The sequence below is a fragment of the Mirounga leonina genome, unplaced genomic scaffold (assembly GCF_011800145.1).
Source record: "Mirounga leonina isolate KUSES-001 unplaced genomic scaffold, KU_Mleo_1.0 Mir_176, whole genome shotgun sequence".
Classification (NCBI taxonomy): Eukaryota; Metazoa; Chordata; class Mammalia; order Carnivora; family Phocidae; genus Mirounga; species Mirounga leonina.
The window spans coordinates 37,419,377-37,434,372 of NW_023270454.1; the positions used below are offsets into that span (position 1 = coordinate 37,419,377).

The 14,996-nt window shown below is 40.7% G+C and overlaps 1 protein-coding gene and 1 pseudogene across 3 annotated transcripts in view; both read right to left on the minus strand.

The window, feature by feature from the left end:
- The window catches only part of ARHGAP10 (Rho GTPase activating protein 10), a 315,853-nt gene that overhangs the window by 72,125 nt on the left and 228,732 nt on the right, over window positions 1-14,996 (minus strand). The gene's annotated exons all lie outside the window — the stretch shown is intronic.
- Window positions 4,719-6,244, minus strand: LOC118022261 (annotated as a pseudogene).

The window sequence follows — 14,996 nt, forward strand, 5'->3', positions numbered from 1 at the left end:
ATATAAAATTAGTGCACAGAAATTAGCTGCATTTCTATACACCAACAATGAGACAGAAGGAGGAGAAATTAAGGAGTTGATCCCATTTACAATTGCACCCAAAATCGTAAGATACCTAGAAATAAATCTAACCAAAGAGGCAAAGGTTCTATACACAGAAAACTATGAAACACTCAGGAAAGAAATTAAGGAAAACACAAAGAAATGGAAAAAACATTCCATGCTCATGGATTGGAATTGTTAAATGTCTATGCTATATATTCAATGCAATCCCTATCAAAATACCATCAACTTTTTTTCCCAGAGCTGGAACAAATAATCCTAAAATTCATATGGAGCCAGAAAAGACCCTGAATAGCCAAAGGAATGTTGAAAAAGAAAACCAAAGCTGATGGCATCACAATGCCAGGCTTCAAGCTCTATTACAAAGCTGTAATCATCAAGACAGTATGGTACTGGCACAAAAACAGACACAAAGATCAATGGAACAGCAGAGAGAACCCAGAAATGGACTCTCAACTCTACAGTCAACTAATCTTTGACAAAGCAGACAAGAATATCCAATGGAAAAAAGACAGACTCTTCAACAAATGGTGTTGGGAAAATTGGACAGCCACATGCAGAAGAATGAAACTGGACCATTTCCTTTCATCATACACAAAAACAGACTCAAAATGGATGAAAGACCTCAATGTGAGACAGGAATTCATCAAAATCCTAGAGAAGAATGCAGACAGCAACCTCTTTGACCTCGGCCACAGCAACTTCTTGCTAGACACGTCTCCAAAGGCAAAGGAAACAAAGGCAAAAATGAACTATTGGGACTTCATCAAGATAAAAAAAACTTTTGCACAGCAAAGGAAACAGTTGATAAAATCAAAAGACAACCTACGGAATGGGAGAAGATATCTGCAAATGTATTATCAGATAAAGCGATAATATCCCAATTCTATAAAGAACTTATCAAACTCAAGACCCAAAGAACAAATAATCCAATCAAGAAATGGGCAGAAGACACAAACAGACATTTCTCCAAAGAAGACATCCAACTGGCCAACAGACACATGAAAACAGGACCTCTTTATATTTGTAAAAATTATTGGCATCCCAAAGAACAGTATGGATCTTTGTTTGTGTGGATTATGTCCACCGACATTCTTAGTGATAGAAATAAAAACCAAAATTTAAAAAAATGTTTAAGTGCATATTAGTTGATTAAAAATAATACATCCATTACATATCAACATATTTTATAAAAAAAATGGTTTTCCAAAACAAAAATAATTTAATGAGAGAAATGACATTGTTTTCCATTTTGAAAAATCTCTTCAATGTCAGATTTAAAAGAAGGCAGCTGGATTCTCATATCTGCTTCTGCATTCAATCTGTTTCCATATTGTGATGTCATATGACCTCTGGAAAACTCCTCTCTACAACTGTAAAAGAATGAGTGAGAAAGGCAATTATCATAAAAATAGGTATGACCTCGGAGACCCCTAAAAGGGTCCCAGGGAACCCCCATTCACACTTTGAGAAACCTTGTCTTGGATGCTAATAAACCTGATTAACAAAATTAAAAATACCATTTTCACCAGACACTGTTTAGAACTACATCAATACGGACAAAGACTCCTCAACCTTAGCACCCTTGACATTCTAGGTCTGATCATTCTTGTTGAAGGCACATCCTGTGCATGGTTAGCAACATCTCTGGCCTCTACCCACTAGATACCCATAGCAGCCCTACTCAGGTCTAACAATCAAAGATGTTTCCACACATTACCAAATGTTCCCTGGGGATTGAGATCCACCACTATGCCTCTAGAGAAATATTTCTACTGTTATGCCTCAGAGCTCAATATTTATTAACAATGGCTTGGTCTTCATAGACAGAGGACACAAAACTGGAGAGACAGTGAACAATTTCCTGAGCAAGAAGTGTGCCCAAGTAGCTTTCAGCAGGTTGGAAACAAACAGAGCAGGGTTCAAAAGAAAAAAACTATCAGGGCCATACTTGAACCCATGTAAAAACAGCCACACAAGTACAGTATGAGAACATATGCCTCAACCACAGCTGTGAGTAGTCAGTGTGAACAGTACGGCCAGGGTGAGGCCACCGTATGTTATGACTGGCAAGCCAAGGACATCTCCAACAGAATTAGTAGACAGAGAGTTCACCTAGAACAAGGAAGATGCTAATCCCAACTACATTCCTTATTGACTGGACCGCACTAGAGCAATTCAATGCAATTCTGACAGTATCTACCCAGAGGTGGCATCAGATCCCACAGGTTAAGGGCTCAGTCCCAAGAGACTGCCTCCGCCATCCCCTGCTTCAGAAGCCAATTTTAAGACCAGGTGTTTACCTGGGTTTCTGACCGGCTATAAATCAGAGGTTCACATGATCCACTCCTGGGTTCAATTAATTTGCTAGAGCAGTTCACAGAACTCAGGAAACCTGTTTACTCACTAGATTACTGATTTATTACAACAGATACTCTAAAGGATATAAATCAACAGCCAGATGAAGAGATACATAGGGTAAGGTGCCAAACGAAGAAGTCTGTTCTCATGGAGTCTGGGATTCGCCACCATGACATGTGGGAAGCTTTCTGGCTCCCGAACTGGAAGCTCTCCAAAACCCTGTGCTTTCGGATTCATTATGAAGGCTTCATGACATAGGCATCATTGATTAAATCACTAGCCACTAGTGACTGATTCAACCTCCAGCCTCTCTCTTCAATCCCCAAATCAGGGGGTAGGGCTGAAAATTTCAATACTCTATTCACTGTAGGTTCCTCTGGCAAAGAGCCCCCATCCTTCAGTACTTTCCAAAAGTCACCTCATTTACATAAGCCCAGTTGTGGTAGAGAAAGCTTTTCAGGAATAATAAGACTCCCATTTTGGGCGCCTGGGTGGCTCAATTGGTTAAGCAACTGCCTTCGGCTCAGGTCATGATCCTGGAGTCCCGGGATCGAGTCCCACATCGGGCTCCCTGCTCAGCAGGGAGTCTGCTTCTCCCTCTGACCCTCCTCCCTCTCATGCTCTCTGTCTCTCATTCTCTCTCTCTCTCAAATAAATAAATAAAATCTTTAAAAAAAAAAAAAACAAAAAACTCCCATTTCACCTGAAGCGATTCAGGAACTGAGGACAAGAGACCAAATACAACAAAGATGTTCCCGTGGCTCTTATGGCTCAAGAAATTCCAAGGGTTCTGGGAACTGGGAGCCAGGAACTATGGACAAAGAGCAAATATATATATTACTTGCTATAGACCACAACACAATGTGACCAGGAAGGCCGGAAATTCAAAAGAAAGTCATGCAACTTATCAATCATCTAATTCTAAAAACACTATCATGTGAAAGAGGGATTCATCTTGTATTTGGCCCAGAGATTAAAGCCAGGGCTAATGGGTTAATAATCTAAGAAGGCATATGTCAACTAAATATATGGGAAAAAAACCTTCTGAACTAATGAAGTTACATAACTCTCAGGCAGTAAATTTAGGAGATGAGGAGTTCCATGTCACCAAACTTTTACAAAGTCTTAACAAAGGTAAGACTAGGAGCGTTCCAAAAGAGGCTCCAACACTGCATGCAGGCTGGGCTTGAATAGTTGACCCATGAATCTGTGAATGAGAAAATATCTGCCCCTCCCCAAAAGACAGTCTCACTCGCCAAGCTATTTGAGCCAAGTGCCTGACTCCCTAATATAGAAACAAGCCTGTCAAGCTGACCTGTCACCCATTTCTGCCATACAGGGTAACCTTTCCCCAACCCCTGAGAAGTTCACACTGTTCCATGCTGAGACCTGAGCTCCCTTATTTCCTGCCACAAGTCGGCCATGCTCTGAGTGCTCATTCTGTCCCAGATGCACCATTAACATGACACGGGTGGCCCTGACTGTTACGGAGTAATCTCGTCTTACCATTCTTTCTATTCTGGTTTTCCCTTTGCAGTGGAAGAACATGTCAGATATTAATACACGAAAAGGCTTTGTAAACTGTTACCATTTCATAAATGCACTCATTACAGATAAAGTCATCCTTATGTGGCTCCTGAAATAGTGATCTTATAGTTCCACAGCCATGGATAGAGACATGTTCGTCGAAGAGCATGATGATTAACCCCCTTGGAGTTTCCTAAGAGTCATAGCACCTACAGGCATTTTAACCTTATTTTCCTATATCCTACTATGCAAAAATATGTTTAAAAAAAAAAACAGGAAAAAAACCATACAGGTACTGTAGTAGTAATACTGAGCACAGCTCCAAAAGAGGCCCCAGAGTCCCACTGATAAGTATAGTCTGTGTGTTGGGGAAGGATGGGAGGTGAGGGCAGGGCAGGTGGAAATTTTAGGCAGCTGGTGAAAGCTGGCTAAAACTCTAAAACTGCTGTCAAATGGGGAGAATAAGATGAGATGCTAACTAATCACCTGCAGATCCTGCACTGTATTTTCCGTTTTTAGAATTATTATTGGATGAAAATATGCAGATAACGTGTTGCTCTTTAAATATGTAACCTTTAAAAATAGTCCCTTTTCTACCTAAAAGAACATTCATTCTTTGGGTGTTGAGTTTGATAAGTTCTTTATAGATTTTGGATACTAGCCCTTTATCTGATATGTCATTTGCAAATATCTTCTCCCATTCTTTCAGTTGTCTTTGGTTTTGTTGACTGTTTCCTTTGCTGTGCAAAAGCTTTTTATCTTGATGAAGTCCTAATAGTTCATTTTTGCCCTTCCAAGCCTCAATTTTTAACTATTCAACTGTTAACTGAATGCTTACTATGGAACATACAATGTTCTGGACATTGGAAATAAATAAGCACAAAGGCCCTGAGGGAGAAATGTGCCTGCCATGTTCCAGGAATGCCAAAGAGGCCAGGATGACTGCGGTCATGAGGGTATGAAAGAAAAGTTGGGTCAGTCAGTAGCAGGAGATTTTTTTAATTTAACTCAGAGTGGGACAGTACACACCAGTGTTTTAGGTATCATTCAGTTTCAGTGTGTCCATTTACTATGCTGTATAAGAAATTACCACAAACTCAAAGCCTAAAAACAACACATTTACTATTTGTTTTCTGATTCTTAATGTGTATAAGAAAGCTTTTATCTCACAGTTTCCAAGTGTCAGGAGTCCAGGCACATCTTAACTGGGTCCCTCTGCTCAGGTCCTCGACTCACAAGGCCATAATCAAAGTATCAGCCAGCTAGCATTACAGAGGCCGAACTGGGGATAAACCTGCTTCCCCCGCTCATTTGGGTTGTTGGCAGAATTCATTTCCTTGCAGTCATAGGACCGAGGGTTCTGACTTTTTGATGAACATGGGCTGGAGGCCCCCCTAGTTCCCTACCTTGTGGTCCTCTCTGAGGCAGTTCCCAACACAGCTATCTGCCTCTTCCAGGCCAATGAGAACCTCTGTCTCCAGTCTGCTCCCATGGAGTCTTCTATAACAAAACCATCATGGGGAAAACATCCCATCCCCTCAGATTCTACTGGTGAGAATCAAGCCACAGGTCCCACAGGCATCCTAGGGCCTAGACCACTGGGCCACCTTAGCGCGTGTCCACCACATTCAGTATCAGTGCTTATGAGTCTACTTCATTCTTGTTATCGGGCTGCTGAACATTTCTCCTTATGACCATCCCATAATTTATTTAACCCACTTCACTGCCATTGGAGGCTGTTTCTGATTTTTGTCTTTCATACAATTTTATTTTCTCCCTTCAACCATAATAATATGATACCCAAATTTTGTCTTCACCGGAGGGTCTATAAACACAGGCTTATCCAGCCTGTTTACAGGCAAGGCAAATATTGCTTCTTGAAATGGCCCCACCATGAAACCTCCAGTCACCCAACCCAAGTCGCCCCTTGTCTGGCTTTATCTTCACTGTACTGTGTGGTCACTTCACTGAATCTCATTCCAGACTTTAACTTTTCCATAGCTTCCATGATTTTCCTATGATTTTCACACAGAATGTGTCTGACCTTTACTGCACTGCCACCACCTTTGGGACCTGGAGCCTTCTTGTCAGAACTGTCACTCCCAGAAGCTGCTCCCCCCTTCCCCCCTTTCCTGGAACCACTTTTTCCCTTGGGTGGCATCTTCGGAACTTGTGGCAGAGCCCCCAGCCCGTTTCTGATGTTTGCACTGAGAGGTACGGTAGATTTGCAGTAGCAGTAAATATGTTCTACATTTTTTTTAATTTTTTTTTTTTTTAAGATTTTATTTATTTGCGAGAGAGAGAATGAGTGACAGAGAGCATGAGAGGGAGGAGGGTCAGAGGGAGAAGCAGACTCCCCGCCGAGCAGGGAGCCCGATGCGGGACTCGATCCCGGGACTCCAGGATCATGACCTGAGCCGAAGGCAGTCGCCCAACCGACTGAGCCACCCAGGCGCCCCTATGTTCTACATTTTTGCAAAATCTTGACACTTATCCATAGAGTACTTTGTAACAGAGAGATGGCTTCAAAGCAGGAGCACATTCTAAGCCTTGCTGGACGCTGCGAACCATCACAGGAAGTCTATTCCAGCTCACACACACTCATTTCCTCCTCCCGGAGACTTCTCTTGGCTCTCAGTGGAGCTTTCCAGCTTTCTTCAAATAGGTGTTCTTCATCTCTTCATTTAGACTTACGCACTGGTGATTTATCTCTTCTTGATTTAGGCTTACATTCAGGCAATTCATCTTTTCGGAAAACATTGATAATAGGGCCTGCTCTCCCACTGTTGTCTTCTGATGTCTTGCGATATATAAGGAAGCTATCGATTTTGGTAATTACTTTTAATCCTTCATCCCAGTGAATCATTTTAGTGTATGTAAGAACTCTTCAATCTGCTCTCTTCTCTGCTCTTCAATCACACAATCTATGTGTACAATCACACCCATAAATAATGCAAACTTTCCCCCTTCCACTTTCCAAACTACCTCGTATTGCTTTCTCGCTTTTCTTGTCTAATAATTCCAGGACAATTGTTAATTAGTAACAGTGAGCCAAGTCACAATTTCAACATTCTAAGCATTTCATTAAAGAGAATACTAAAGGATTAAAATACACATTTTAGATCATTTTAAGTAAGTATCCACAATTTCTGCTTTACTAAAATATTTCCCTAGGAATTATGTAGATTTTGTCACATGCTTTTAGGCATCTGCTGTAAGATTTTCTCCTTTGACTTAATAATATATTATATTAATGTATTTCCTAATATTGAGCCACCCTTGTATTTCAGGGATGAAGTCAACTTAGGTTGAAATATTACACAAAGTACTGCTGTTATTTGCTGATGTATTATTTAAGGGCTCTGCAAATTATGCTTAAGTAAAATTGATCTACAACTTTATATCTGACAGGCTTCAGCATTGGTGCCCTACCAGCGTCATAAAAAGAATTTGAAACTCTCCTCTATTATGGTGTGGGCCAGTTAAAACATTAACAGATTAAACGGTTTCTTCCAAGTTTAAAATTTACCTGTGAAAAGATCTGTGCCTGGTGCTTGTTGGGGGGATGGCAGCTCTTTTAAAGTTTTCTGTTTATTATTTCACTGATTTTATCCTGATTTTCAAAATTCTGTGCACTGTGTATCTATGGTTATTTCCACATTTGTTTCTATTTATATATGTGAGCCTTCTCTCCCACCCGTTCTTCTTTTTTTTTTAAGGTTTTATTTATTTATTTGACAGAGAGAGAGACAGTGAGAGCAGGAACACAAGCAGGGGGAGTGGGAGAGGGAGAAGCAAGCTTCCCACCGAGCAGGGAGCCCAATGTGGGACTCGATCCCAGGACCCTGGGATCATGACCTGAGCTGAAGGCAGACGCTTAACGACTGAGCCACCCAGGCACCCCCCACCCGTTCTTCTTGACTAGCTTAGCCAAGAAAATGTTTTATTTTATGCTCTCCACTCCACCAAAAATGTAAGAGGTTTTACAAAAAAACCTTTTTCTTTCCTAATTAATAATTTCATCTTTTATATTTCTTAATTTCTTCAAATTTGGGGGGAGGTGGGTGGAAGTGTAACTTATTTCATTCTTTCTCGCTTTGTTATCCATTTCCCTTAGGACGTAATTTCTGCATGATTCTTCAGGTTTTGATATTCTTGTTTTCACAATATTTTTCTAGGTATTCTCCAACTTTTTTATTTCTATTTTAATCCATGAATCATGAAAGTTTTTAAATTTCCAGATGACCAGGGACTTTTTTTTTTTTTTTTTTGCTTCTAATTTCCAGATTTAGAGGATTACAGATCAGGAAAAAAATTGTCTGTGTTATTTCTGCCTTTTGAAATTTGGGATTTTTCTTTGTAGCCAAAAATAGATACTGAAAACCTATAAACACTGCTTCATTTTCTCCTACAGAGTTGCTGTAGGAAAATATGAGGCAACCAGATGTATCCTCCTAGTGGATTTTTTATTTTTCCTCAAAATCTAATAAATGGATCACAGTTTGTCCCTATACGGTTAATTCTGAAGAACTTAAAAGTCAGAATTGAGGTTTCCTGAAATTCAGTGAACGTTTTGAACAGATTATGGTCTTACTTTGATTCAGAAAATTATTTGTGCTCCATGCATTTTGTTCTATACTGCCGTGGTGACTTGTAACGGGTCATTTTTGCCTTCCACGTCTGCTTCTTTGACTTCTTTTACCTGCCCCTCTCCTTCAACTGACTGTGACTGTTTTATCAATAAGGGTAATTTAATTTTTGATTCTATTCCTTTTGATATGTTTTAATTTGTTCATTTGTTTTAAAATACTGTACATGTGTCAGTCTGTTTTCTGAGCTCTGCAAGTACCTTTAAAAAAAAATCAACAAACCGTAAGAGATTCTTAGTCTCAGGAAACAAACTGAGGGTTGCTGGAGTGGAGAGGGGTGGGAGGGATGGGGTGGCTGGGTGATGGATATTGGGGAGGGTATGTGCTATGGTGAGCGCTGTTAATTGTGTAAAACTGATGAATCACAGACCTGTATCCCTGAAACAAGTAATACATTATATGTTAATAAATAAATAAAGTGGGTAGGCTGTGAAAGAGAAATATCAAAAAAAAAAAAAAACATCTTCCTTAATCATTTTATTTTTTCAACTCCCATTTCATTAACTATTTAATTCTTCTACAGAGACAAATTTTAGTAAGTTCATTTCTTCTCTTCCTTAGATCAGTATTTCTTCCAAAACAGATTCTTCCACTACAGTTTACATTTTCTCCCCTCCTGCTGCAATACATTCATACAGACTCCACGCTGGATATTTTTGGTTGGTTGATTTCAATTCTACTTGTGTTCTAAATGGGCAGCTTTGTCAACACTTTATTCACACCACAACACCAGGGGTGAGATGTCCTTGAATCTCTTCCCATGTTGCGGGGGTCTATTTTCTTCTTCTACACACTACAGCTTTGCCTGCCCGGTGTTCTGTAGCTAGAGAATGGTGTGTTCGTCTGCTTGGGCTGCCACAACAGAACCCCACAGACTGGGTGGCTCGAACAACAAAAATCTATTTTCTCACAGTTCTGGAGACTGGGGATCCAAGATCAAGGTGCCAGCAGGGTCTGCTGCTCCCAAAGCCTCTCTCTTGGGCTTGTAGGTGGCTGCCCTCTTGCTGTGCCCTCACATGGCCTTTCCTCTGTGCATGCACATCCCTGGTGTCTTTTCCCTTTCTTATAAGGACAGCAGTCCTGTTGGATGGGGGCCTTATGACCTCGTTTAATCTTAATTCCATTTTTTAAAGACTGCCCCCATCTCCAAAATGCCCCTCCACTGGGGTCTAGGGCTTCAACATTTTGAGAGGACACAACCGGTCCACAACCAATGGGGATGGGGAGGACAAGGATGCAGCCAGGGCTGCACGCAACCTGGTCTTTCACCTCATCTCTGGTTTTGCCAAAATGCCCTTGTCTGTGTTCAGTCCCCCTGCCTGGGCTGCCCATAATTCCAGCAGAGGCCCTGGCCCTTCAGCCCCTGCCAGGAGTCTCTGTCCTCAGTGGCCGGTTTATCACCACTTCCTATCATTCTCCAGGCACAAGATGGACCAGGTAAGAGACATGAATTCTAGACACTCACACCACAAGCTATCAGGGTGGGAAATGGCATTCCTCTCTCTACTCTTGGGGTTCATTTTTCCCATCTTCTTCTCCTACAAAAGCTTTTTTTTTTTTTTTTTAATTTAGTTTTGATTCTGAGGTTTTCTTTGACTTTGCTTTTTGCTGGAGCTCACCACCCCTGGGATGTTTGTGAGAGTCCATGATATATCACACCCCACCTATTCTCCTTGCCCTGGTGGGAGAGCAGGGTGGTCAGGAGGAGCGTCTACCTTTGGGCAAGTTGCAAGTCTCACCCAAGGTTGACCAAACCATCTTATACTCCTCCCTCCAAAAAGGGATTTTGAGGATTACATATACAGCTGTTGGGTATCACATCTGTGGAAGGTTGAGTTAGGAGTAAAACAGATATGGTCCATGCCAATTTTTAAAAATGTTATTTGCTAGTCTCTAGCCTTTTCCTCCATTTGACTGACACCAAGGTGTTATTCTTTTCTCCTTTTAACCTATTTTTGGTTTATATTGTAAGATTTTGAGATCTGAGTTTGCTATCTTAAAGCATGTGTTTGAGGTATCTGTTTTAGATAAGAAATGGACAATAAATACTACTGGTAAAGACATAAGTAAAAGGTAACACACACCATCACATGTGGAAACCTGTAATTTGATAAACTTCTCTAGTTCCCTCACTTCCACGCTGTGTCAATGGGCCACATGTTTTTATTAAGTTATTTCAATATCACTCAAGTTTAGTTCACCAAAGCAGGGGTTCCTAACTGAGATTTCTTACAGACTTTGGTATTACTGTATACCCTCAAATCATCTGTAAATGGTATATATGCATTTGTATTTTTTCTTTTTAGAAAATGAGATTGTTATCTTTCATCAGATTCTCAAAGAAGTATGAAACACAAAAATTGGTTAGGAACCACTGACCTACAGTAACGAGCAGGAAAGCTGCCAAGAATGGAAAATAACGGAGAATTAGAAACCATTTACAAGAGTTTGGATTCATCCAAATAATAAAGTCAAGTGAAAGAGTTTTCTTTTAAGTTACATGGAATTTGGACAAAGCCCACAGGACTTCCAAAAAAGTTCAACCACAGGTTGTTTGTGACCCTGGGCATTGCAGGTAACCCGGTCCTACAGAAACTGGAAAAAAAGGAGTAGACACGAGAAACAATTATCATTCCGAGGACCCTTCCATATCAATCCATCAGTAAGTACAGCTTACTCTGAGCTTATTAGCACATTAAGCGCAAATGACCTAATTCCTTCATTAAATTTTGAAAATGATGACTAATCCTCTTAGTGGTCATGTCCCGCATTTCATCTAAACAGAAATGACATTCTAGAGAAATCAAGGGTTTAAAGGCTTTCCTGGAGAAAGAATGTCTCCACTTCCACTTACTGCTGAGTTAGGGAAAGAGAAACAACTACCTTAAAAAAGGGCATAGCCTATAAATAGATTCTATTCTCAGTATACAAAGCAAGCAAAGTTGATTCAGCAACAAATTAAAGAGAACAGGAGGCAGATACTGAGAATCCTATACTCAAGATTATGATCCAGATTTCATGTGAGTTTCTGAAGTACACTGTTTCTTTATGTGAATATATACAGCACTGCTATCATTTACAAATGATTGTAAATCTTCCTCAAAACCTATTAGTTCAACCACTCTAGAGGTTTGGTTTGGCACAATCTACAGTCTGCAGCCCATGTGCACTTTTGGTAATTACGAATAAGTAATAATGATGACAAACAACACACCAGCTGTGCAGATTAATAAGAACTGTCTTGTGCACACAACCAGGCACTGGCATGTGTGGCTCAAGCAACTATATAAAGCTCATGACTTTATGAAATCAAATATAGAGATTTCCGTTCTTACTCCTACACCTTCCAACAGAGACATACGTAAGCACATTTGCACAATTTAAACTTGGAGCTATCCATGTAGTAATATTGACTGAAACACTATGCATCATTGAAGCTTAAAAAGAAAAAAATATGGTCTTGTTTTTCTTGGGACAGTAGAAAGACCACAAAGAATTTTCTAACTGTGTGGCTTAACTGCCTGAAATCCTTTTTGGAACGAGGCAGACTGTCAATAAAGCAAGCTGTGTGACCTTGGGTAAGTTAATTTCAACTCTCCAAGCTTCCATTTCTTGCATTAGTCCCTAAACTGCGGAGAAAACAAAACTACCTAAAAGAAAACAAACAAACAAACATACATACAACTAATACTACCTACCCTCTCAGGGTTGGCTGGTTGACTCGTGGGTCGTATGAATGAGAGCTGGCCAGCGCCTGGAACATCAGGTGCTCAAGAAGGCCTTAGTGCCGGCCTTCTGCCCTATGCAGACTAAATGCTTAGGAAAAGGAATTTTGAATTTTATAATTATGTCCACTAGATCTCCTCCAGACCTAGCTCACTGCTGCGAATGGAATGGGTAAACACCTTCTGAAGAAACAACTGAGTTGATTCACAAAGGAATGCCTAGTACAGTAAGTCTTCAAAGTATAGAAATGATCTTAAACTGGCTTTGGACAAAGAAAGCTACTGGCTTCTTGTAGGTCCAAACTCCAAACATGTAATCCTCGGGCCAGGTTACTAGCTCTCTACCACTATGTCAGAGTTTGTTACACACTGGACTTCCAGAAAGCAGATGTGTTGTTTTTTTTTTCCCTTAATTTTTTGTGCCTGTCCATGCAGTACAAGGCATGAAGGAGCGGCTTAATAGATGTTTGGTGAATGAATTAGTAAGTGCGTAAAAGAAATGATGCCAACACCACGTATTAGTTCATTTAACTTCTATCATGAATAATTTGAGATATATATACAAGTAAAAAATAATATAAGAAATTCCTATGTGCACATCCCTTAACTACAATAATCATTAACTGATGGCCAGCTTAATTCATCGATATCCCTAGATTATTTTGAGGCAGATTCCAGACTTAGTACAAATGTTTAAGAAGCTTTAATTAGATTCTACTTAAAGTAAATTCTAGACTAGTCTAGTAGACTCTAGAATTCTAGACACTTGTATCTCTACAGTAACAAGAAACACACAATACTACGTAAAGAACAATAGAAGTCATTGCTATCTGGTCAAGAGAGGAGCTGTGATACAAACAAAAGGAAATCAAACCCTTCCCCTAACTCACTACCGGTTAGACAGTAATGGTAGTTAAAAAAAAAAAAAAAAAAAAGAGAGAGAGAGAGACAATAATTCTACAAATATCTGCATGAGGAAAAATAATGACTTGGGAGGAGGAACACAGTGCTAATATTGGATGACAAGCTCATCTAACAAATCCTCATCTAAGGCTATAGGGTTTTTTTTAACCTTTTTTACCTTTTAAATAAAAAGATTTTTTAGAGAAAAATCCAGAAGATTAAATAGCAGAGGGTGCAGATCTGAGGAGGGTCAGCATCAGCCAGACACTACAAAGCTCAGGCCAAGATGAAGAGGGGGGTTTTGACCAGATGCCAAGGAGGGAAGGCAAGACAGACATGGCAGCACCTTGATCCTTGAGAAAATGTGGGGCCCCCAATGACAGCACTCAATAGAGCTGAAGGGTGAGAACAGAAATAAAGCTGACAAAACTGATTCCTGCCCTTTGGGGTCATACTCAAGGAGAAATCAACCAACCGGAAAGTTAAGACAAGGAGGGCTTTTAAGGGACTTTTCATCCTGTGCCAAATTAGTCCAGTGACATCAGGCTGCATGGCTTGAAATTTACTTGACCTGCACTGACCACATTTGTGTCAATTCCCAAGCTCCTCAATAAAGTTAATCCTGTACTTCCTAATAGGGCTGCCAACACACACTTCCCCGACAGCATGGAAAAGACACTTCCAAAGCACAAGAGAAAAGGCTCTAAATCCCAAAGACGGAGAACAACCTTGCAAGAGAGATCGTAACTCATGGTCACCCCTGCCCTCAAGCTCCTCACCCCAGCAGTTAGAAGATGCCCAGTATGTAGAAGAGAATAAACACAGCAGGCCTAAGATGGGCATCCTTAGAAAGGCCTGCTTGCAAAGTTGGCCCCTGGTTGGTGTCTGGGAACTAGGCTGGTAAACAGGTCTTTAAACTGATAGAAAACATTCCCTTTAAAGTTAGGATGGCCCATCATGCCTAAACTGTTTGTACATAAATGTGCATATGTGGGGGTTATTGTGAAACACCTGCTTTCTGTCTGGGAGTCTGGAATTCTGGTATTTGGAGGGCAAAGGATGCCTATGGGACTACCTCCCAATAGGCACTGGTCTCCAATGGGCTTTCCTGAATGGAAGTATCAAACACATGTTGCTATATTTTCAGGGCTGGGGGAAGAGTCTGCTTTGTGTGACCTCTCCTGGGAGGAAAGAGCATAAGCAAAACAACATGTGGATTCCTCCAGATTCCACCCGGGTTGTCTTCTTCTCTGTGTGTCCTTACTACATTGCTGTGATGAATCTAGCTGTGAGTACAACTTTACCCCCTTCCAGCACATCCCCCTTCCAGCACATCCCCAAACATGGGGGTGGTCTTGAGGACCCCAGACAGAGCCAGGGAAGCAGGTACTACACTTGCTGGGAAGACTTCTATTTGGAGGATATTACATAGTGGCCGGCTTCATCAAGTAGACATTTTATCTACTCTGACTTTTAGCTACAGTGGAAATTGGAGAACTTGTGGAAGCCTAGCAGAAATAGAACTGCCATGCCCCACTGTGCATGAGCTGAAACTGCCAACCCTTAATTTAGCCATTTTCCAGCTACCATTCATTAGTCAAAACACTTAGGTAGGACACTGGTTTTGCCATGCTAAAGATGCAGGAGCTAAAATACTAGCACATGGTCAGCTCTTGGTTATCACTAAGTGCAGCAGTGGTGTTTCCCAACGGTTTTAATTTCAGGGCAATTCAGAGGAGTTCAAATGAGACAACAAGGTTGCACTGTG